We start from the raw sequence: 23,687 nt of genomic DNA on the forward strand, positions 1-23,687 counted from the left end.
CCCTGCATTCAGAGCACATAAAAGCTCATGCCTCCCCCTGTGCCTGCATGTCACAACAGTGTCAGCCCATGCCACCGATCAGAAGTGAACTGCAGTGGGGCTATTGCACAGCCCCCAGCATGGCTCTGGCCTTCCAGACACTGAAAGGAGCTTTAAAAACATGACTGAATGAGGTACTTCTACAGGAAAGCAAAGATTCAGTGCAGGCTTTATAGCTTAGCATTTGCAGTATTCTACCTGCAAAACAGGGTTCATGAAAGAGTGCATTTGACTTGCTCAAAACAATTTCTTTTACCTTCTCCAGGCTGAAAGGCATAAGCAAGACCAGAATCATAATTTGGCCTGTAGCCTTTCCCCTAGGACTAGCTGGGCTGCCTGCTGTACATCTGTAACATAGACTGTAACACAGGGCATTTGGATCTCCTGTAACCCATCAGCTGGTAGCTGTTGAAATCACCCTGTTTCCTTCCACTTACTACTTGCCTTTTAAATTTTTTTTTTTTTTTTTTGAAAACTCAGTCATCTAGTCAGATTAGGTGGTTCAGAATTTCTTAGCAGTGAAAATAAAAGCTGCTAAAAAACACTAAAATGCTCTTGGCCATGTCCTGTCAGACTAAATCCAAACCTCATCAGTTTTCAACAAGTCTCTGCGAACACATTCAATTGATCTGAAATCAAACAGACAAGGACGTTTTGCTGGAGCCAGTTGGTTTTGCTGAGGGTAAATCACACCCAGCTCTAACCCACAGCCATGCTGTGCAGCCAGCACAGCTATTTCAGTCACACAACCAAATGCCTGCTCTCCCGTTAGGCTGTTCAGTGATGGTCTTTGACAAAATCCTCGCTGCACATCAGCTTCCTCCAGGAAAGAAAAGGTGATGTGCTGAATTCTAAACTGTCTAAGGGCAACTTTAATATGGGACTTGCACTTTTTGAGGGAGGTTTTGCCTTTGTTTTTAAAGAAAAAGGTGACTGATCTGGTAAACTGGGAAAGAGTATTTTTAAGTTATTAAACTATTAGAAGAGAAGGCTACGCTTCTTCCAGCATATAACATACCTCTCTGAAACATGCAACATGTTATACATCACCTTGCCCACCTGGAATTACCTGAAAATAGCTGCTATCTTTTGCATAAAATGAGGAGCAGATTCATTTTTCTGAGGGTACGTGCAAAGCCTACACACAGATACATAGGTAAGAGGAAAGGGACTGCATGTGTGTTATATACAGAACAGAGAAGAGGCACACTAGGCAGAGCATGGTGCTGGGGCTCAGGGTGGGAGAAACACTGACAGCACAGATGGGCTTGGGACGTGGCTGGTGCATTACAAAGGGTAATGTGCTTATAAACAGAGCACCTAAGCCAATATCTGCCCTCTGTGCATGCTCTACAAGCAGCTCCTTCCTACCTGGCTCCATCCTCCAAACACACAGACCCAGCAGACCGTTTAGATCAAGGCAAACCCATCACATGCCAAAGCAAGGGGCCCAGCCTGTCAGTAGGGGCCCACCAGCCCCTCACCACTTAAGAACACCAGGATCCTGCCTCCTGTCATCCCCACACAGCTCACAGAAACAGCCACTGCACAAACCCAAGCCCCCTGCAAAAACATGTACCTTGCCAGGATGCCCTCACAAGCCCCCAGGTTGAGCAGAGGGGGCACATCCCAGCAGGAAGGGTTACCCCATCCAAGGCCCTCCAAATGGAGAAGAGCAGACTAGAAGGGCATGTGGATGTGCTTGGGGCTGTTGGTCTGGGACAACCCCTCCCCACAGAGCCCCCTGTGCCGAGGGCAGGGGAAGGGCCCCTTTTCACCATGTGTGTGGGCTGAGCAGGGCATGGAGACCCCCCTGCCACCACCTGCCCGCAGACACACAGCCTGCACAGCTAGTCCTGTGCTGAAGGGCAATTAAATTCCTCATTAGCTGTAACTAGCAGGCACCTGACACCCCTCAACAGAAGCACAGCAGCAGAGGGGCCTCTCCCTGGCAGGCGAGGGCCAGTGGGAAGTCAGTTTTTTGGGTTGTTTTATGAGCTCGGGTATGTCTGAGCTCCCTTCCACTGTGCTGGAGACTCACTACAGGCAGCACCTGTGAGCTGGAGCCTGATCCACGTCTCACCACTCGGGTGGGAACCCCTGCTGATTTTGGCAGGGTGTGGATCAGACCTTCCCTGAAAAGGCTGGGAATAACAGCCAGCCAGAGCCTTAAGCTGAGCTGTAGTCACCAGCATGAGCTGCTCTGGGGGCCGAGGACTATGCGCTGCTGACTGAACAGAGAGCAGCTCCCATTAATTATCCCAGCCCTCCTGCTTGGTGCCTCTGTCCTCTCAAACATACAAACCAAGATCTCCAGAATTCTCCTTCACTGGATGAGATCTCTTGCCAACCATCCCATCCAAATGAATCTTCCAAGTATTAGGAGCTTCACCTCATATTCCCAAGGTGGATAAAAGGTTACCCTGGGCAGGGAGACCTGCCTACACCCTTGCAGTCAGACATGTTGTCCATTGCCCTACTGGTCCTCAGCAAGTCAAGTGCATCAGACAATATAATTTTTCCAACTTCACAGTCAGATGAAAAGGAGTTCCTAAGTAGGCTACTGACCATTTGGTCCAACTTGCTTGCTTCAGCATTTGTGGGTGTCAAACTGCTCTGTCTCTACAAGGCTGTTAATATGTGTGGTCCAAAGGACCTTGATTATTTTCAAGACAAAATTATCCTGGGGATAAGGGAAACCCAGAGGCAGGGAAAAATCAGAAGAGATTAAGAACTTGCAAGTGCACACTCTTGTTCTTGCTTCACATTGAATTGGTTTTACGTGAGGCTTTTCTAACTGGGTGCAAGGCTATGGGCTGATGCTCTTCAATTCCCTGCCAGTGTTGTACTGTTTCTCCCCATGATTTCCATGCTCTCACCAGGCTGCTGCTGCTGCTGCCTGAATGAGTGCACTGCAACACGAGCAGGAGAAGATGGCGGGGCACAATGTCACTGGATGGCTGTGCCTGAGCTGCTTGGACAATTTTTCTTTGAACAATCAGTAAGAAAAATGTTCACTCTGCTTTTTGCAGAGGAAAGGTTTTGGATTCTCTTAAAAGCCTTGCCCACTCAGCCGCCAACCTGTTTATTGTATGTCCACATCCTTTGATTAGTTCTTTAGCACCTGGCCTTGGCTTTGCAGCACATGAGCTTCCTACAAGCTTTAATGCACTTATCTTCACAGATAAATGTGAGGGAAGGGAAGAGCTACAAACTCCCTTGGATAGAGCAGATCTTTTGATGCATGTCTCTTAAATCCTAGGCCAGCCATTAAATCCCTCCAATGTTTAGCGGTCTCCAACTTGTTCCTAAGGTCATTCATTATTTATAGTATGGGTCTGGCTGTATGGTATTTCGTTGCTGCTGGAGGAGGATGGCAAACACAGAGTCAGGAGTCTGTGTCCTCCTTAGCCTCAGAGACACTGCAGGATGTCTGGCTCCTTGGAGCTAATCCCATGCTCTTTTAACTAATTTGTAAATGTGTTCTTTATAGGAGGGGAAAGGATTCATCAATGTGATGTACAGGTCCTATACCGTCAGTTTGTCATATTAAGCCTGCAAGCTGAATATAGAGAAAAGCTCATGGAAATCAATGTACCATAAAAAAAGGCATTATTTCCAGTTCACATATTATCTCCAGCAGTGGTTCTTGCTGTGACTTCATAAGAGTAAAAAACCCTTCACAACTGGGTAAGTTCTTCCTACAAAGCACCTACCAGCAAGGCTCCACTATCTATCTTAATGTGATAAGTAGCCTGAGCTCTCCAATTCCTGTAGTGAAAAGCAGTCAAAACCTCTCAGACATTTTTTTGGACTGTGTATCTTTCAACTGCAACCTCTCTAATTTTTCAGTTTCTTTAAATGTAAGCCCCATTTTAAAATGTCCACAACAAAGGCTTGGAAGGGGAGGCAATATCTTTTATTAGACTAAATGACATAGCTGGAGAAATTAGACAAGCCTTCAGTTAGTGAAGAGTAATAAAAGATACTGCTTTTCTCCAGCAACTCTGCCTTGCCTGTAGCCTTAAACCACCTCATCTTCAGCAATTCCAGTGCCACAAAGAAAGCATAGAAATCTTAGAAAGGCTGAACATCTAATCTGTACTGCCACAAAACAGAATTATTATGAGGACTGCACTGCCTGGGCTGGTTTGTTGTTGTAGGATAGCTCTCCAGCACTAGGCAGCTCCTATTTCTTAAACATAAATCACCACTAAAACCATTTGTTTGAGTTCAAAACCAACAATGGGGTACTCAAATTGCAATAAATTAGTTATGTAGGGTAACATAGAAAAACACCAAAAACTACATTAAGTCAAGGGGAATACAGTAAATATTTTGATAAGCTGTTGTCAGAGCACAATGCAGCTATTTTTAAGCTACAGCTTTAATCTTTGTCTGCCTGCAGATACTGGATGAGCTCCCTTTGCATGTTCCTGATTTGTCTTCTCCTCAGGCTTCAAAAGTTAGAGCTGGGGTAAAACATCCTCCCACCTTCAGGCAAGTTTTGAGGTACAGCTGCCCAGGATATACCTGAGCTGAGACCCTGCAGTTCTCTTTCCCAGAAGCTAATGCAGCACCTGGGGAAAAACCTAATGCCAAAATATCACATGTACAGAGAAAAAACATTTCAGGAAAGCATCACTCCTAAAGAGAATGAGGCAGACTGTAAATCTATCCAGCTCAGCCTCCCCTACAGCTGGGAAGGTCTCTCACTTCAGATTCCCTCCATCTGTCTTTTCAGCATCGATCTGTCACCACAGAAAGCTGCTGACAGACAGCCCCGATTCACACAGCCACGCAGGAAATCCTGATAACCAATTATCGCTGTGCAGGAGTTCATCTCACAGACAGGCACCCCTACCTACCAGCGTCTGCAGCTTCATACACCCGAGTACCAGCATCCTTGTAGCAGCACTTTTTAAGTTTCGTTTGAAACAAAATTTTAAAAATCAGCAGAATCACCAGGCACACTCTGCCTTGTTCAATAATGCTAGTGGCAGCTGCTTATGCCAGAGGGCTGGGAATGGTTTGTTCTTTTTTCTCAGAAGACAACCCAGACTTCAGAGAAGGTCATAAAGTTTCAATCAAGAGTAGACCTGCCCAGTGTCCTTCTTGCCCAATATCTTGCTCCCAAGAGCAGTGTGGACCTGGTGAAGCAGCTGTGAGATAATCCCTCAGTAGATCACAGTCAGTAATTAGGATTTCTCTATCTGTTCACATAACCATCCCAGCAGACTTGCATGAATACAGCCCTACCCACTGCAGCTACTCTGATATCAGTGCAAGGGAGCTTATCCTGCCCTTGGTGCTCCTTCATAGCAAGGGAATAAGCTGTACCAATACAAAAGACATCACATATTTGACATTAAAGCTGAGCTTTAATGCTAACTACTTTAACACAAAAGCTAACTACTTTAACACAAAATTACATCTTTACAAAATTATACTGACCAAACTTCTATGAGGAGATCTGGACAGGGAGAATAGCTTGATGAGAAACGGTGTCTAAAAGTACAATGCATAAAAAATTATATTCTGGATCAATTATTTACACTCTGCCTCAAACCCAATATCTTCAGAGACCCATTAAGGAAAATATATTTATTTTACAGTTAAAGAAAGATACCAGGACGTACAATAAGCTATTTCAGACATTAAATGAAAGCATTCCTGAATGCTGAAAACAATTGTGTACAGAAAGGGCACAGAGAAGGAGCCTTTGAGAACCCTGAATAAGAAAATAAATCTCTCTTTATTTGCCTTGGAGAGTCTTTTTTTTTTGATGGCAGCTCAACTTTTCTTTGAAACCTTACCATCAAGTTGCATACTGCAAAAAGGAAACAGAGATGTTTATTTATCAGCAGAGAATCACAAGCCACTCTCTGCCCAGGATGGTCTCTGTCTTCTTTACAACTGCTGAGATGGCAAATACATCTCCTAACCCTGGACAATGGTATTGCCCAGGATAAGAAGCCCCAGCAACAGTTTGCAAACCCCATCTGTATCTGGGACACCCAGAGGGATGTGTGAAAAGATTCACAGCAAAGGGTGAAATGGCTTGAAATTGCATTTGTCATATTCTATTATTTATGAATATAGAAATATAATTTTTATTCCTGTTCCCTCACCCAGGATGGTAGGAAAAATTACCATATTTCCTGAATAAGTGAGTGGAAAAAAGACCATTTGGAATTAAAAACTAGTTTGGAGTGCAAAGTCAAAAAGTGAAGGTTTTCTCATGTATACTTCCAGTGCAAAAGCAACCTTCCTGTTAAATTCCTTGGTAATTTGATAACGTAAGGGACACCTAACAAAAAAACACTGAAGAACTTCATAAACTTCTTGATTATCAGGAGGCTACAGCCTGTTACAAGCTCAGTATTTTCTCAGTCCCTAGCCAGAGGGACTTGCCACCCTCATCATACACAAACCATGCAGAGAAATGAGCTCTCTCCACAGTGGGCTCTTCTCGGGGCTCTGAAGCCATGAGTGCTGGAACAATGGGTGGGTCCTTCGTGCTGCCAGCACCTGCTGGTGGGACAGGGGCTGGGATCTCACCCAGGCTGCTCTCAGACAGCAAACAACCTCCAGCATGAGCTGGATTGGGGCTGGTTCCTAGAAAGAAAAAATTTGAGCTGCTTGGTTACTGTGTTTGGATTTTCTTCAAATGTGTCTTCACAGACAGTGGATGTGTTTCCACATGGACTCGTTGACTGGAATGTCTGAATGTATAATTTTCCTTCTACCCTGAAAATGTAATTTCCTATTGCCACCAGTGCCAGCAATTCTTGCTAATGCTTTAAAGAGAACCTTGCCCCTCTTGTACATCTCTATGTTATTTTACAATCTCTCCCAGTAAATGGCTCTCTTTAGTAGACAGGGAAACTCAACCAGGTGGTGGATCAAGGCCATTGAGAGTTGCCCAGCACTCAGGAAGCTCTGGGCACTGTTCCTGGAGTGTACACATGGGACAGTGCAGTGAGGGGCCTGGACAAGCAAAAGACACAGCCACGGCCTGGGATAAAAGCACCTAACAGCAGCTCATGGCCTCAGAAGAAGAGGCTGCAGCCCATTGCACCATTTGCACACCATGGCAGAGAAAATCCTGTCACTTCAGCAGGTGCCTTCAGACAGATCCTCTGTGCTGAAGCAGTGCTTTCTCTGCCAGGAATGTCCTGATGCATTTCCCCCACCACCACAAACCTTGATGCCTTCAGTCAGCTCCTTGTTTTCAGAGATTGGTTTCAGGAAACCAAGATGCCCAGCTTAAAATCTCAAACTGTTTTGTGCAGGTGATCTCTAAAATGAAAACTAAATATACCTCCCCTAAAATGAGCTATTAGTACTGATATTGATCTGAGCAAATAATTGAATGTACTTCTACTATTTGGATGGCTAAATATTTCCAATAAAGAGCATTATGAAAAATGCATAATATGTTTGCTTTGGAGGAAGGCTTAAGGATTTAAAGCTCATGTTAGAAACATTAGCTGCTGTCACTAATGTGACTTGCTGACTTGAGTGTTTATTTTTTCTGATTTTTCCCCATTCCCTCCAATTTTTCAATTAAAACTTAATTGCCTGCCCACTCACTCGCTGCAGAAGTTATGGGGAGATTATAAGCTGTCATAAAAACCTTCTTTGGTCTCACATTTCTCTCTGGCAGCACAGAGAAAAGGTCAGTTCTAGTGCTGGCCTACACACTAAGCCACACTTGTGGCTTAAGCCCTTGCTGTAGGAGTGTTCATTGGGTGTCGGATTGTGTGCTCATGTCCCATCTTGCTTCAGCTTTGCCTGAGTGTCTTCTAGTGGGCTGCATTGCCATCTCATCAGCAGAAATCAGGAGCCAGCTCCTGGGTGATATATTTCTTGTATATTCCTCTGAATTGGGTATGTTAATCTGATTTTATGGCTTATTTCCATATGTTGAATAAACTAGGGTTTTCTCTACATACGTGAAATGAACAAAGAACAGCAGACCTATATCCCAGCTGAGCAGCTGTCCAGTGGAGAGAAATTTCTGCAAAGATCATTACCTTGAAAAGCAGGCTAAGTAGGGACAGCACAACACTTTACCTGCTAGGAAACCACAACAGCCTTGTGCTATTGCATTCATTTCCTTAAATAAGCCTGTAGCTCTAAAATGATCAAGGACTAGTTTAAGCTTGTAACCAGAGCAGTGGCTGGAGGGAAGCTGTAAAGGCAGTCTGTGTATATGTACAACGATAGCAGCAAGAGAAGAGATTAGATAAACAGAAGATCATTTACAGCATCATGTGCCTCACAAGCCTCTCCTGGCAGGAGATGTATTGCATCCACTCCAAAACAATTAGCCAACCTGACAACCAGGGAATATTCACTGGGGGTAGGTAGCAAGGGTGATTTGCACTGAGACCCCTAGGCTATCAGAAGAGCAGAGGCCAGAGTTTTTCTGGACACTTTTATGGCCAGCTGTTTATTTTTAAGATTAATTTATTGTTCCTGGTGGGTGTGGTGCTGTAGCATGCTAAAAGAGATGTTGTGAGTGTCATTCTTACAGGAAGAACCAGGGAGAAAATTTTGGCCTCCCTGGTTTACCAAGTGGGGTGGAGGTCAGCAGCTTGGATAGACCTTGTGCAGACAGAGCAACAGGAAACAATACAGTGATCCTCTCACAGACACAATGGGGCATGAGCTGCCATTCCCAAGTAGGCATTCACATCTCCTGCCTCCACAAGGGACCATAAAATCTCCCGGAACATTTCCACTTCATAGTGCTGTAAATGAAGAGAATCATGCACCTACAAGGACTTTTTTCTCCCAAGATGGTGAACACTGGAACTGTCTCAGTGCTTTTCAGTAACAAAGGGAAAATTCCTGTATTCCTCTTTCATCTGTAATTTTGGGGGTGGCAGATTTTGCAGATGCAGCAGCCAGTCCTGAGGCAGAACTGCAAGGAACTGTAGAGCCCCAGGAAATGTTTGAGTAGCTCTTTGCTCCTTAAGCTGTCACCTACTTTGTACAACCCCAGATGTAGCCCTACTGAGTTCTTGCCATTCTCACTGGAACTGCCATGTACCTGGGAAAACCCCACGCAACAACCAACTACCCAAACTATACCACAAGGGAACAGGGTGAGGGACAGAGCTTGGGGAATGGGCAGTGCCCTGGAGATGATCACAGACCTGTTGGAAGAGCTGTGGACTCCTGTTGCCCACTGCCTGGGCATGGTCCTGATTAGCTGCTGGCTGGGCTGGAGGAGGGGGCAAGCCAGCATTTACCTGAACTACAGATTCATTAATACAGCAGTTCTGTATCTTTGTGAAAAATACTCCCTGTCATCTCTTTCAGCAGACTATTTTCATCTGGATCCTTTTGGCATTTCCAAGGATTACCCAGATAGCCAGATGAAAAATGTTTGCAATCACCTTCCATATCTGATTGGTATTCCTCATTTGAGCCTGGTCTCTTGGAGCCTATGGCATTGTGCCTATTTCTGACTGGAAGCCTGAGGGATTTTTAAAAGGAGAGAAGTAAACTGCAGATAATAATAATAAAACCTTTCTGCCATGTGGTGTTAGCAGCAGAAACAGCCAGAATGACAGTGACTAGAATTTCCATTTAATATAACTAAAATAAATGGTTTTAGCCTCCACCTAATACCTTGCCCTCTAGAGTTTTAGGAATGCAGACTGTAAATCCCTGATCACCTTAATTCCTGTTATTTTCTGAGCCCAAAGTTTATGTTATTCATCAACTGACTGAACTAAAATCCTTGTGAGTACTCCAGGCTTCTTGGTAAAATCCCCCTAGACCTCACCTGTCAAAGAGTCCAGGGAATTTTTAAAACCTGGTGGTATCCAGCGGCAATACTGCAGTGTTTGAGGCCCTGCTGCCATGGAGGACGGCATGAACAGATCTCCATCCCTGAGAAGGCATCACCAGAAAAAGGAGTTCTATTTGAGAACCAGAAAATCTCACTGTGGTTTGGGAAAGGATTTTCCTTCACTGTCTTCATTCCAGAGCTACAGGCAGTCTTTCAGATAGACTGGATCCATGCCACAGCGTGCCTTGAAGATTGAGTCTGAAACTTGTACTTGATTCTCATGAGGAAAGTTACCCAAATATGGCCTGTGTCTGGTGTGCAGCAGTCTTGCATTTCTTTATTCTAAGTGGCTCCTATCCTGAACAAAAATGGAAAGGTAGCCCTGTGTTAAATATCACAGGAAATATTATAAACTTTTGCTGCTTCCCTAATCTCCCACCAGGCAATATTTTTCAAGAGTTAATGAACTAAAGACAGGAAATCCATTAATAGCTAAGAAACCTTATATGAAGTCCAGGATGGATGGCTTTTTCTCTTTTCCATGGACCAAATTCACATTCATCATTTTTGATATGGAAGAAATACTGTTCATGACACTTCAGTAGCAGTTTTGCAAGAAAACTGTCAGGAGTTATTGGGTATCCCACCTACCCACTGTGAGTTGAATAGATCAAACCTGTTTACAAAAGCAATAAGAACCTTAACTGATCCCAAAGCTTAAAGATGCTTTCTAAGGCTAAGCAACTGGTTTCATTTTAATACAAGACAATACAGAAGATCCTGCTCTACTGTATCATCAGAGGAGCCAAAGCAGAGGTTGCCTCTTGCTGGATCAGCCTGTCACTCCTCTAATCCCTAACCAGGGCTGACCTGGTTTTCACATGCTGGGCTGTCTCCATGGGAAGATCCAAAAACTACTGAAGGTCACCATGTACTGTGCCCATGAGGAGCATAACCATATTTGAGGCATCCATTTGAAATAATTCATCTCCTTTGGGCACCCACACAAGTGTTCCTTGGTGTGGGGATCCCGTGGTTTGAATGGACACCTCCTGCTTGAGCTCATTGATGCCTCACTGATAACTCAGATTCAGCTATGACATTGATTTGCCTATTGTACTGTCCTAATGCTGTTATAGTCTCAGAGCAGTGTTTGCTGAATTTTACATGTTTCTATTTATTCCATTTATTAAAATCCACTGAAAACTCTAGTAAAAAATCTTTGCTGCTTTTTGCATTATCAACAGGACTGGTAAGTCAGAGAGCAAAGATATTCAATAAGGTGTTTAAAGGCACTTTTAAGGCTCAGTTTCTGGACAAACGGCTCTGTGCCTCATTTTTTCTACATTACAGATGCCAGCAGACATAGGGAGTGACAAGGTGGATGGGCTTCTCAACTGTGAAGGAAGAGCCCTGCAGAGGAAGAGCCCTGCAACATTTGGTAGCCACTGGTGTTTCTGGGGCTGGAAGCTTCATGTCAAAGCATACTGTACTGCTGGCTAGACAGAACCAGGCATAAGGCAATGCAAGGATGTATAGAGCCATGGCTTTATTTGTGAGGCTACAGGTGAACAACACTCACAGTGTGAAATAAAATTTTAAAAGACTCACACTTTGCTGCCTCAAGCAGAGCTCTTACAAAGACTTTTAAGCATCTAAGTCCTATTTTCCATAGATGATCCAGATCTTAAAAATAGTATGATCTCAGGAGTAACAAAAGACATCCACTTACAAATCTGCAGATGTTTGGGTCAGGAGTTCAGGCCACTGCAAAAATACCTTCTGCCTGGGAGAGGAAAGGAAAACCCAGGGACCCCACTGATTTTGCTATAGAGTCTAAAGCCACACTTTACCACACGTGTCCAATGTACCTTCCTGGTAAGCTCTTCTTCCCGGCCTTTCAAGTGCAGGATCTCACCTTGCTTGGCTGTCTTTGAGTGATGCTCACAGGAAAACAACCGCTGAAATGCCAAACAGATGTGAAAATGCATCTCAAGAGGAATGTATGGGTGTTGTCAGTCTGTCATCACCCCTTTCACCATTTTACCTCCTCTCCTTTCATCTGGTGCCCACCTCTGCCAAGCCACAGACAGGGGGGCTACATGAAATGTGAGACAGAGCCCTGTTTAACCTGACCTCGGTTTCTGCACTGTGAGCTCTCCACTGGTCTTTACCTGGCTGTGTGAAATTCAGCTTCACTTCACTGCACATTTACTTTAAGGCGGGAAAGTTGTGCTTGGGCATTTTTGGGCAGGTTCCTATGGAAGAGCTGGTCTACCTTAACAAAGATCATAAAGATAGGAAATCTCAGGAGTAATTTGTACTTACATTGGAAAAGCACCACCATCACTTCCCTCTACATGTGTAGCCAGTCTAAGAGGTTGTTACCGTTATTCTCACTTAGCCACATTGTTTAAAGTTCAATTACTTTTTCCCAACCTGTTCTTGAAAAGGCTGAAAAAGGTTGAACACTTTTAAGCAAGCAGGCTTGGCTTTTTGTTTTTTTCCAAAACAGATGGTTTTCCTCTGAGATTTTTTTATAACAAGAACAGGGTTTTCTGGCAAAATAAACACAGGCCTTATTATAGTAATTAACAGAACTTTGATGGAAATATATATGCACCTAAAAACTAATAAGCTGTATATGACCAGTGTCCAGCTAAAAAAAAAGGCAATCATATTCCCTCCCCAAAAGTACAAGAAATTTGCAGCAGATCCCTAAGGACTTTGTAAAAATACACAGATATAGTCCAAATTTCTCAGTAGAAGTTAAAAATAAGATCATCCTGAAACCAACATCAACCAACATCTTTAGCGTCTTTTAAGGAACTATTTTTTTTCCTCTCTCTCTTTCAACTTTTTTTCCTACATGGTAAATTCCACTTTTTATAGGTAATTGAATAGCTAAATTAACCAAAAACTCTACTACAATCTTCTTAAATTATAGCTTTTCCCTGCAAATGCTTTGAAAGTCTCTGATTTCCAGTGCTTTCAACACAAAGACCAATTCTCTCCATCCTGTTCTTCTATACCACATGGGACAGAAAGCACATTCTTGTTGCCCATACTGAGAAAAGAGAGGGCACGATTTGTGTGTTTTCTGTATCTGAATGACTCTGCTGTCTGCAGTAGAATCACTCCTAAATTTTTACCACCACAGAAACTTAAACTCTTCTTTTCACAGTGTCATTTGCTCTTCTGCAAAAGTCGATAGAGTTACTCTGGGCATTTGAATAATTTTGCCACCCTCTTCCCAAAGAACCTCCTGTTAAGAAAATGTGCTCACCCTGCTCAGTGATCTTGAAGGTATTTTCCATCCTTAATGATTCTATGAAAACATAATTACAAGACAGGGAAAAGGATTGTTGATAAAAATAAGCAAAGCAAATCATTATTTAGTAAGAACCGAGTGAATGTGATCTTAGTGTAGTGGGATTTGTGAGAGAAGCTTTAGTATAAGGAACAATATGTGACCTTTCTCTTTTTCAAGAGAAAGAAGCTCTTGGCATTCTTCAGCCTGAAGAATTCCTAATTTGCTTGAAACCTGAGCCATGTTGATATGGATCTTTTAATTACTGTCCTCTGTTGACCTGGACAAAGCATTGTGAGAAGACTTCAAATCCATCATTCCACTACTTTGACTGAGTGCTCACCTGTTCAAAGGTTTGGTTTTGGTTGCTTAATTTTTTTGAAAAACTTGCAAGCAAGCAGAAACAGACAATATTTTCTACTATCAGCAAGCTCTTTCAAGTACCCACTGCAAGATGGGAGAAAACATTTTTTCTACTCACTGATCCAAAAGTTCAGAATTAAATTCCCAGAGAAAAATAATAAAAAACCACAAAAAAATGAAAAAAACAAAACCACAAAAAAAACCCCAAACTAAAACAAATAAATAAACAACAACAACAACAATACAACCAACAAACCATAACCATGACCTGGTTGATTGCACTGGAATGAATTTGACCAACAGATGGCAGCTATGAAAAGTAGGATGGGTCACGTTCCCAGCCATGTAAGCAAACTGAAAGCATTATAACCCATCTGCTATGTAAAAATGTTATTAGTCCTGCTCTTGAGACAAGTCATACAAAAGAAAAATTTTCAAGTCCACTGATATTGGCCTATTTGCAGCAGAAAACACTATGCAGGGATATTCATATTCTCTGGCTAGTCTGTGACTTTGCAGCTCTCAGGGCACACAGGTTTTATTTCCTCTGTAGAAAACCTTTCTGCACTCAGAGGGTCAGGATGAAAATGGAGGAGAAACTATAAACGCAGGAATGTGCAGGGACTGTTCTGCCAGACGACATGTAGAGGGCTGGAAAGATCCCAGGAATAATAAAAACACCAACATGCAAATATCAAAGCTTCGGGAGGAGAAAAAAAGGCTCACCAGACTGGTGTGTTAGGGGCCAGTGCTCAGCCTGGGGACAGCCCAAAAAGTATCCCTGTCCTATGATGCAATGTAGGCACCTGGCCACCAAGTGTACACTTGGACACAAGGCACATAAACCTCTCCTCTGAAGATTCCTAAGCAAATCCAACAAACACCTCCCAACAACACCTCTCCCAGGGCAGAGTCAGACACAGAGTGGCAAATACTTTCAGTAGAGATGACAGCTTCCCTTCTGGTGAAAGTCTCCATTCAGGTGACAATTTTTAATTGAAAAAATATAAATCTGTACAAGTTTTTTTTTTATTATTTGGATGATTTCTAGATACAGGAATGCTTTTTGGTTCAAAAGAGTTTCAGTTTTGGAGTGAGAAAATTTTTCTTTGTTGTTGGTAATATTTCTGGGCATTAGCTGTGCAAGAAGAAAAGGCAGGCAAGGAATCTGGGACTTCCTAATCCTTGTCATCTTCATATGGGCACTCCTGGTCTCCTGCCTTCCAAAGGAGCACTTTAGCCAGGAAAGACATGAGGAGCAAAGAAGAGGAAGAATTTGTGCTGCCGGAGGAAAAGTTCTCTGATCTGTTAGGTGATCACAGGCAAGGCTCAAATGTGATGCGAATCAAAGAAAAAAGCTGCTTCTGGTGGCCTCTACTGTGCTTTTTCAGAAAAGCTCAAAAACAGCCAACAGAAAACACAGGGTTTGTTTATTTAATCTGGTTTTAAAAATGAAACAAGTGTTTTAATGGCACAAAAGGCAAGAAAAACAAAGGAGGCTAAAGGAATCTGTTGGTCTGGAAGGCTCAGGGTCTAGAGTCACAGCCCGAAAGTGCTCTTAGGGTGCACATCTGTCTTTGAACTCATGATTTCAACATCAGGTGCTGATCAGACCAAGGTGATGCATAAAGGTGATGATGATCTAAGAGCAAGTATGGTATAACACTGCAGTAGCCGTGGCTATAAGGTACACAGATGAGTTAGAGAACAGGACAGACAATCAGCTCTTACCTGCTGCTCATCATTTCATGCAAATGTTGAACTGTCTGGTTCCTTTGAGACTGGCCCCTCCACACAGAGTCAGAAAAAATAAGCAGATTTTGTGGGGTAATTGGCTTGCCAGTTTGGAATATTTGAAGATCCTAATAGGAGCCCACCTATATTTTTAGGCACTTCGACATCTTGGGAAATCCGATCCAGTTCCCTAAGGCTTAAAAGTGATCCAGAGCCAGGGAAGGCAATTAAGCAAATAAGTCAGAAGCATTAATATCAGAGCCAGTGTTCCTTGTCTTGCACAGATCCTGGGGCAGCAGACTGAAGGCAGAGTGGGGCCGGCCCATGGGCACTCATGAATTGCACACACCAGAGGCTGCATGTCTGAGCCTGGCAGTGGATCCCTGGGAGGGGCAGAGAGGGGCTGGAGTGTGGAAGGGACATTAACTACCAGTGGTAGTGAGCAGTGCACATTCACTGCCCACTGGGAGAGGGGAACCACAGCATTTCCAGTTTGTGATTTGCAGATGCTCAGCAGTATTCTGCCCACTGGCCCCGAGCCAGCTCAAGCAAGGTGGTAAAAAATTTCCTTCATTTCATGCATAGGGGCAGGGTGCTGGAACTCATGGGGATGACATGTGTCCTCACACATAACCCCAGCTTCAAACAGAGCTTGCAGACACATACTCAATGTGATGACTGTGAAGAAGCAGTCTATGTTTTCCTGTGACTTTTTTTGCCCATCTGTAAACCAGCTAAAGCATTCACACCATGAGGTGCTGAGAGGGGAAGGACAGAGATTTTTAGAGGCTGCATTTAAAACAGCTAATGATAATGAGCTAAGCCAGGAACCCAGTGGGGTTGGATTGTGTTGCCATACAGGCTGTTTCTACTGGAACTGAAGCAGAAGCTATAAATGTCAGGAATTTGTCTGCCAAATGAAGCATTATCTGTCAGCAAAGCCTGCCAATGTGATGGCTGTGATTGGGAGAGGTAGTTAAGTGAGAGATTGTTCACTGAATCAAAATTATTTGTCACGGATTATGTGTATGTCCTCAGTCAGCCAAGGGATAAACAATCAGCTTTGAAAGAGATGCACAATTTGTAGGAACATAACAAGAACACCATGGCTACACTGCTGACTGCTCAGCATGCTCTGCAAAGGGATTGCCAGTGCCTGGCAAGTGCAGCACGTGTTGTGCCTCCACAGCTCTCACCTCGTTCACAGTTCAGTTTGCACAGTGTCACCTCTCCAGGCATCAGGGCAGCTGGAACCAGGACTGCTGACTGTGGATTTTGCAGCTTATATGAGATTGCTCTGAAAAGCCAGTTTCTGGGGGGGGAAAGATCCTTTTTTTCTTCCTTGCTTAGCTTTATTTTCTCTCCAGAACAGCTTCAGGCAGTGATCCTGTCTTTAGTAAAGTTCCTGCAGCAGTCAAGCTGTTGCCCAGTGCAAGAGGAACCCAGCTAGGCATGCATTCCTGGATGTCTACCTCCCAAGCTGGTTTCAGTGCTACTGATGAGAGTGAAACCTCACATCTAAACTCAGATCTGCTTTCAGTGCATCTCTGAGCTGCATTTCCTTTTCCCTTGTCTTTCTCCCACCCTCACTCTCACACATACTTATTGAAGACCTGACCTGCAGGTAAGAAGGAGCCACGTTTCCCTACCCCATTGCCTTACAGCAACATGGCAGTCCCTGGCACAAATTCCAGTACAGGAATCCATCCATAAAATCTACCAGCCTTCTCAACCCCATCCACTGTTGGAGCAGCAGGCAGTCAGGGTACATCAGTATGTCTCAGCTTTTCCTTTAGACTGTAAACACCCAGGTTCCCAGTATTCAGCAGCCCTGCCCAGCCACTATCCAGCCTCTGGTCTTTCACATGCAGGAACACCTTCTTTTCCCATAAACTGCAAGAGGCAACTCCATACATCTGCCAGACTTTCCCAGATGCAAGAGACATTCCCTGTTACAGAGTACACAGTTCTTTCTGTCCACAGGATCCATAGGTTTTTAAATCCAGAAGGAAATGTTAGTCAAGCAAGCTGGTGTTTGGCATCACGCCGGCTGGAGAACATCATCCCCTGTGGTGTGGTGAGCCCATCCTTCTGCTGAAAAAAGACATATTTTAGAAAGACACCTGGTCTAGATTTAAATCTACTTGTGATAGAGAACCCAGTACAGCCTCCAGTAAATTATTTCAGTAGTTAATTCTCTTCACTGTAAAAAAATCTGCACCTTATTTCCATGCTGAATTGTCTGGCTTCCAGTCCTCTGGATCTGCTTGGACCACACCTCCAAGAGAAGCGTTCTAACATGCAGCTCTCTCCCTTGGCAGCTTGTATAACACTGGAACTGGTCACCTTTAAAGCTTTGCTTGAACTACATCTGCAAATTCTTTTTGTAAAAGGCTTAATCTCCACACAGCCACGTGCTGAGCCAACCAGGAAAAAAGGCAGATGCCCAAAGACCACTCCCACCCAGTTTCTGACAGTAGTCATCCACAGGAGTTTAAATACAAATATAAAACTCAAGGGAGGCAGAATGGCCCTTTACATGACACTTCCCTGCAGCTTCAGTCCTCAGGCCTTTACAGGTACCAAACTGAAGGCTGTAGTGAAGTTTATCAGATGAGGCATAAGGTCATTTAGTTTCAGTTCCCATGGTTTCCAGACTGTTTGGGCATGAGCAGATTGAACTCCCCTCTATTTGCATATCACTTCACTGGCATATCCTTAGATAAACATAACAGAGGAACCCGCAGGGCAGGTTTTCCAGGTACCATCTCACCCACTTTTGTTACCTCATCATAAAACTTGATTGAAGAACTGTGATTTCTCACCAAAAGTCCCCAGTCACTTTCTCCTAAGGTTTCCCTACACAGAGCATGACCAGGATCACGGCTTGGTACCTACCCAGTCTCACTTGTACTAAATTAAACACAGAGAAAAGACTTTTGGCTGCATTTTGGCTGACTTCTGGACTCACAGCTCGGCATTTCTGGCTCAGTTTACACCACCACTACAAATGCCCTAAACTGACAGTATCTGGTTTGCATTTAAAGCAGTTTATACAATTTCTTTGGCTAGGTCTTTGCAAAATTTCCAGAAATGTACATAGCCAAATACAAAAAATCAGAGTAGATTATTGTGCTTTTCCCTGACAAATATCACATGCTTCTATGTTTACTACTACTATGATGCCATATAGGTACACCAGCCACAGGCCAGGCCCCTTTCTGTGCTTGATGCTGTACAGATATTGGAAGAAAAAGCCACTGCCCCACACAAGTGAAGCTGGAGTCCTCTGGGACCCTGCCGCCTCCTAGAATGAAGTGTTGTTTCCTCCACACATGATGGTACAGGGCACAGAGACCACAAGTGAGTTTCCAATATGATGATTGACTGGAAAAACCATCATCTTACGAGTTTGGCCAGATTTGAAGTGCACCAAGTGCTAACAAACAGGTAGCTAACTCTGGTGCTGACTGGCATCTCATGTGATACACAGTAAGAGTGAAGGGGAAAGAAGCGCTGGCTAACCCTGACAACAGCCCAGATTAGGAGAGACCCCCCTCCTAAATGAAGTTTGGATAGGACATAAGGCTTTTTTTCCTGCCTGGGAAATCTGCTGAGCACCTCCTAGCTCTGTGACAGCAAACTTCTGGCACCAAGCCCATAGCTCATGTAACCCAGCAAGGATTGCTGGCAGAGTGCCTCCGCAGTGGGAGGTGGGCTACAGGTCAACACCTGATTTCATGCTGGTAGTCCAGTGCCAATACTCAATTGCTGCATATAGCCAGAGGGCACATATTTGCTGAGCACACTCCACCAACAACACTGAGAAGATTGCTGGAGCATAATGATACATGGGAAGCAAACTGATTCCTACCGTGACATTGCTGGATTCAACTCCATTTATTTGTGCCCACTTGCTCTCAACAAAGCAAAAAGCACAGAAGACAACTGGCCACAATACAAACTCCTGGAGTGCTGAGAGGAAGCTCTGAGCTTTCTACAAGCATTTTTGTGGTCTGAGTTTTACTTGCACGAATATTTGTGGAGAGTAAGTAAGTGTGGGGAACAGCATCAGCATGGCTTTCCATCTTTTATCAGACTCATATTTCAGTATTCCTCTTCCTCATCAGATTCCCCAGACTGATAAGTAGGTCATAAAGAAGTGGTGGAACATTTTCCCTTTTGCAAAATGTAACCCAGCAACATGACTGCTTGGTATTATGTTGGTACCATTACCAATGTACCTCTCATTTGCAACACTGGAATTCCTTGGTACATTCTGTAGTAGGCTGTCAACAGGTAAAGTTCTCTGAATGCCAGCCCCTTTGCACATGCTGCAAGCTGCATCTGGATGAGAACAGGTGGCTAAAGCCTTGGAATAGTTTGCTGTTATTTGCAAGCCCAAGGTGCAGCTCCCTGAACTCCAACACTCATGCCTGCTGCTGGCCAAGGTTTAGCAGACATTCACCAGGGCAGGACTGGCTCAACCCCCTGTGCAGTTAGAATGGGCCACACATACCCATTGCCTTTCTGTACAAAACCACAACAGAAATAAGACTTCTAAGGTAGGACAGCAAAACCCAGCAAGTTTACAAGCTGGCCTCTTCTGTCCTCTCTCTATCTGCACAGTCACTGGCTTTGTGACCTCAGTAGTCTGTTAATACATTCTGGGCAAACACAGATTAGCTTACAAATGTATAGAGGTAGAGCTGGCTCTTGGTTTGTAAGTGATCAGAAAAACTGTGGTGGTCATATTTTTCTTCTTCGGTAATTCTGGTGCTCTATCACAAACCCAAAGGTATCAGGATGCTTAGAACGCAGACTAAAATCCCAGTGGAAAATTCCAGTGGAAAATTCCTGTGGAAAAATTGGACAAAGCAATGACTGCGCTTTGGGATGCTCAGTAGAGCACCCTTTATCTTGGGATCCTTAGCTACACATGCTCACTTTCATTCAGACAGACAGGGAAAGAGGGCTGTAGGAAAAGAAACCAAACATAAAGTGAGAACTTCACAAAAGAGAAAGTTGCCAATTATGCAGCCCCACTGCTGCAGCCCTGACCCTGCTCTGGCAGTGTGTGCTCAGCTCTGGCAGCACACTAGGAATTGCAGCTGCTTTTTAGTGCCTGGGTATCACCTGGGTGTCAGAAACTTCTTAGTAGCTCTCACAACTGGGCCACTGCTGTCTGCACACTCAGCCAGTGTTAATTTTAGTGCTGTAGTGCCTCAAAAGTCACCTCCACATCACCTTCCATCATATGTTTGCAAGATGGGACAGAATTTCAAGCCTGTGCATGGTCACAGTGATTTCCAGAGAGTCACTGGAGAGCTCAGGGACTGCATTTATGCTTTCCCTCTCCAAGTCTTAATGTTCTTTCATTCTTAATCAGATTTCCCCACCCTGGAGGGATAGATATCCTGACTTCAGCCTGGCAGGACAGACTGGCACCACTGTCCTACATCTGCAGACCATGGGCTTTGTGTTCCTGCAGCCTTCCAGGGGTATGGAGTGTTGTATTGGGGTGCCAGAGGCAGATGCAGGTGCTCAGTGTGAGGCCACACACATGGTCAGCCCAGCAGGATCTGCCTACCACTCCATGCTCTTCTTGCACCACGCTCTGCAGTGTTCAGGAAAACCTCCGGACTACTGTTTCCCCTCCCACCTTCTGACAGTCCAAGCCAAACTGCAGCACGTGGAGGTCTTCCTCTTTCTCTTGAAATGTGAATGTGCTACAGCTGGTCAGCAGATTATTTTTTAATGAAAAATGGTTGTAATATAATCATCTGCCAGAAAATCAATTTGCAGAAGCAACAGCTAATTTTTCTTTTGAAAACATCCACCCCCTCTCAAATATTAGGTTTTTCTTTTCTGTTTTCATTTTTAGGAACCATTTAAGATTTTAATTGCAAAGCACACACAAACTCAAATGTCATCCAACACTAGAAATTTGGGAATGTCACGGCATTTTCTAATAAAAATATATTTTCTGTAGAAACTGTCAGCAAAAAAAAGGAACATTGAAGTGGTACTAATGAAGAGCATGCAAAACCAATATCCTCAGCTTTTTGAGTCCAGCCAGCATACAGACAAAGAGACCCCAAACTCAGGAGGCAAGTGAACTGTCTGCAGCACAGTGAGCCTCTCTTCTCAGCAGGTAGCCATGCAGCAGCATGACTTCATAGGACCAGACACAGCAAGCCCATCATCCCAGTTTGGTTCTGTGCTGAAACCCACACAAGCTGGTCTCTCTACAGTTTCAGGAGAAAAGCAGCTGTAAGTTTATTAGGGCCTCTGCAGCCCCTGGCATCAGAAGGATGTTGATCTTTGCCAGGTCTCACGCTTCAGTCATCACAATCTTCATGCACACTGCGGTTTTCTGCTCCTACTGTTATTTAATTTGTCTATTTAAATACAACACTTTAAACCTGTATTTCCTTTGGACCTGGAGAAGAACCGTTGTTTGAAATGGATTGATACAGCCTGCTGTGCCGACTGCTTACAGAGATAGACACCACTGCCTGAGCCACCTCATGCTCCCAAGGGATTGGCTAATCAGTGTTTAGTCCTTGTGAACCTTCTCCTTGTCCCTGCTCCTGGTGAGGCTGGTGGTGGACAGGAGTTTTGTTGGCCAACACAGCCACACTGAGAACCCACAGTGGCAGGAAGCACAGATGCTTTCCAAGATCTAGATGGAGACTTCCTAACGGCAGATGCCTGGGAAGCCACAGAGGCTGCTGTTCCCCACAGACACCGTAGCTGGGGAGCCACCACCCCTCACCACAAGGGAAGGGCTCAAGGAGGTGCCCCACAGGAGCCTGCACCAGCCGGGCTTCTAGAGAGAGGCCCTGCTGTCAGGCTGAGCATTAATTACTGCTGGGCTGTCTTTAAAAATAGTGGCCCCAGGATGCAAGCAGCTGCCTTGTTTACCCTCCTCATACACCCCCTCCTCATGGACCGTGGTGAGGGCGCCGCGATGCAGAGCAGAGGTCCCAGCACAGCCTTCCCAAGCAATTTCCAGTGGAGGCTCAGTCTGGGATCTTCCAAGGGAAAACAAAATTCTCTGGAGATTCCCCAGTGCAGGTGCTAGAGCCTGGATGGGCATGGGAAGGGGTGTATGTGCTCCTTCAGTGACCCCTGTGGTGGGCATGGCCCTCAGCTCCCCTCGCCCCCTCCAGCAGCAGATTCTGGCTCAGTCTGCTTCCCACCCAGTTTGCCTTCTCCACTGACCCCTGTTGTGTTATGGGGACATCACTGACCAGCTGGGCCTCACTCCTGTCACCAGGATCACCACAAGCCCCCCATTCTCACCAGGGCCTCAACTCCTTCACCCCAGATTTCCAGCAAAATAGCTGAAATTCCTCAGCAGGAGGGGCCTAAACCAGGCATGAATATGCAGCCCTACAAATAAACAAACTTCCCCCATGTTGTTTGGCTTTTTCAATATTTCAGTCAGCACAGGAAACTTCTGGTGAAGGGAATGGGCAATATTTCAGAGAGGGGAAACAGCCTGTTGGTCACGACTTGAGCAGGGAAAGCTCCCCCGGGAAGGCCACGGGAGGGAGAGACATTGTGCATGTTCATTCTTTGTCACCGCTGTTTTCTCTCCATTAGAGATAAAATACTACCAAGGGCCAGGTCCAGCCACACCATCTCTCAATCTGAGTTGCCGTTCTGGTCTTTTGCTGGCCGTATCTAAAGATACAAACTGCCTGATTCTGGGAGACAGAAGACTAAAAAGGAGAAACAAATACTGATGCACAATGCAATTTTTGGTAAAATATCCTGGTTTTCTCCTGGTCCAGTTATTATGAGATGCTAATAAGAAGCACTTTTTATTCTGTTTATATTCTGCAGTCAGATTTTTTTCCTCTGTTTTTCTTTCATTGCTTTATTTGGCTCTTGAAATCTCTGAACAGCAGATATGGCCCAAATGTTTCTCACCTGGTCTTGTAGAGCCATTCCTTGTGCCACAGAGCCATGTAGTTCAAAGAGAGCCTTACCTCCTGTCAGTTGAGATGAAGTACAGAGCAAAACCTTTGCCATTAATTTCCCAGGGTAACAGCCAGTGCTTTCTCCCCAGCTTGTGCAGCCCAGACCTCTGGTCCAAGTGTAAACCCTTCTACAGCTCCACCTCATTTTAACCAGAGCAAGGGCTTCCTGATTTGCCATCCATGAGCCCTGTCCTAGGCACTGACTACTGGGTCACCATCCCCAAAGGCAGCAGTGTCTTTCTTGGAGATATCACTGTGTGACTCCCATGTTCACAAACAAGATACAAATGGCCTTGGAAAGTGCATTTGGCATATAGGGAGCAAGGAGTAGCATCAGTCTAGGGAACTGCCATGTTCAGAGCAAGTGAATTGCTCTTCACCCTGACTGCTTGCTGCTGTCCAGCTGGAGACAGGCCCAGGGACGCTGCCCAGAGGAGGGGGA

Source organism: Coloeus monedula (assembly GCF_965178545.1).
Source record: "Coloeus monedula genome assembly, chromosome: 8".
NCBI classification, from domain to species: domain Eukaryota; kingdom Metazoa; phylum Chordata; class Aves; order Passeriformes; family Corvidae; genus Coloeus; species Coloeus monedula.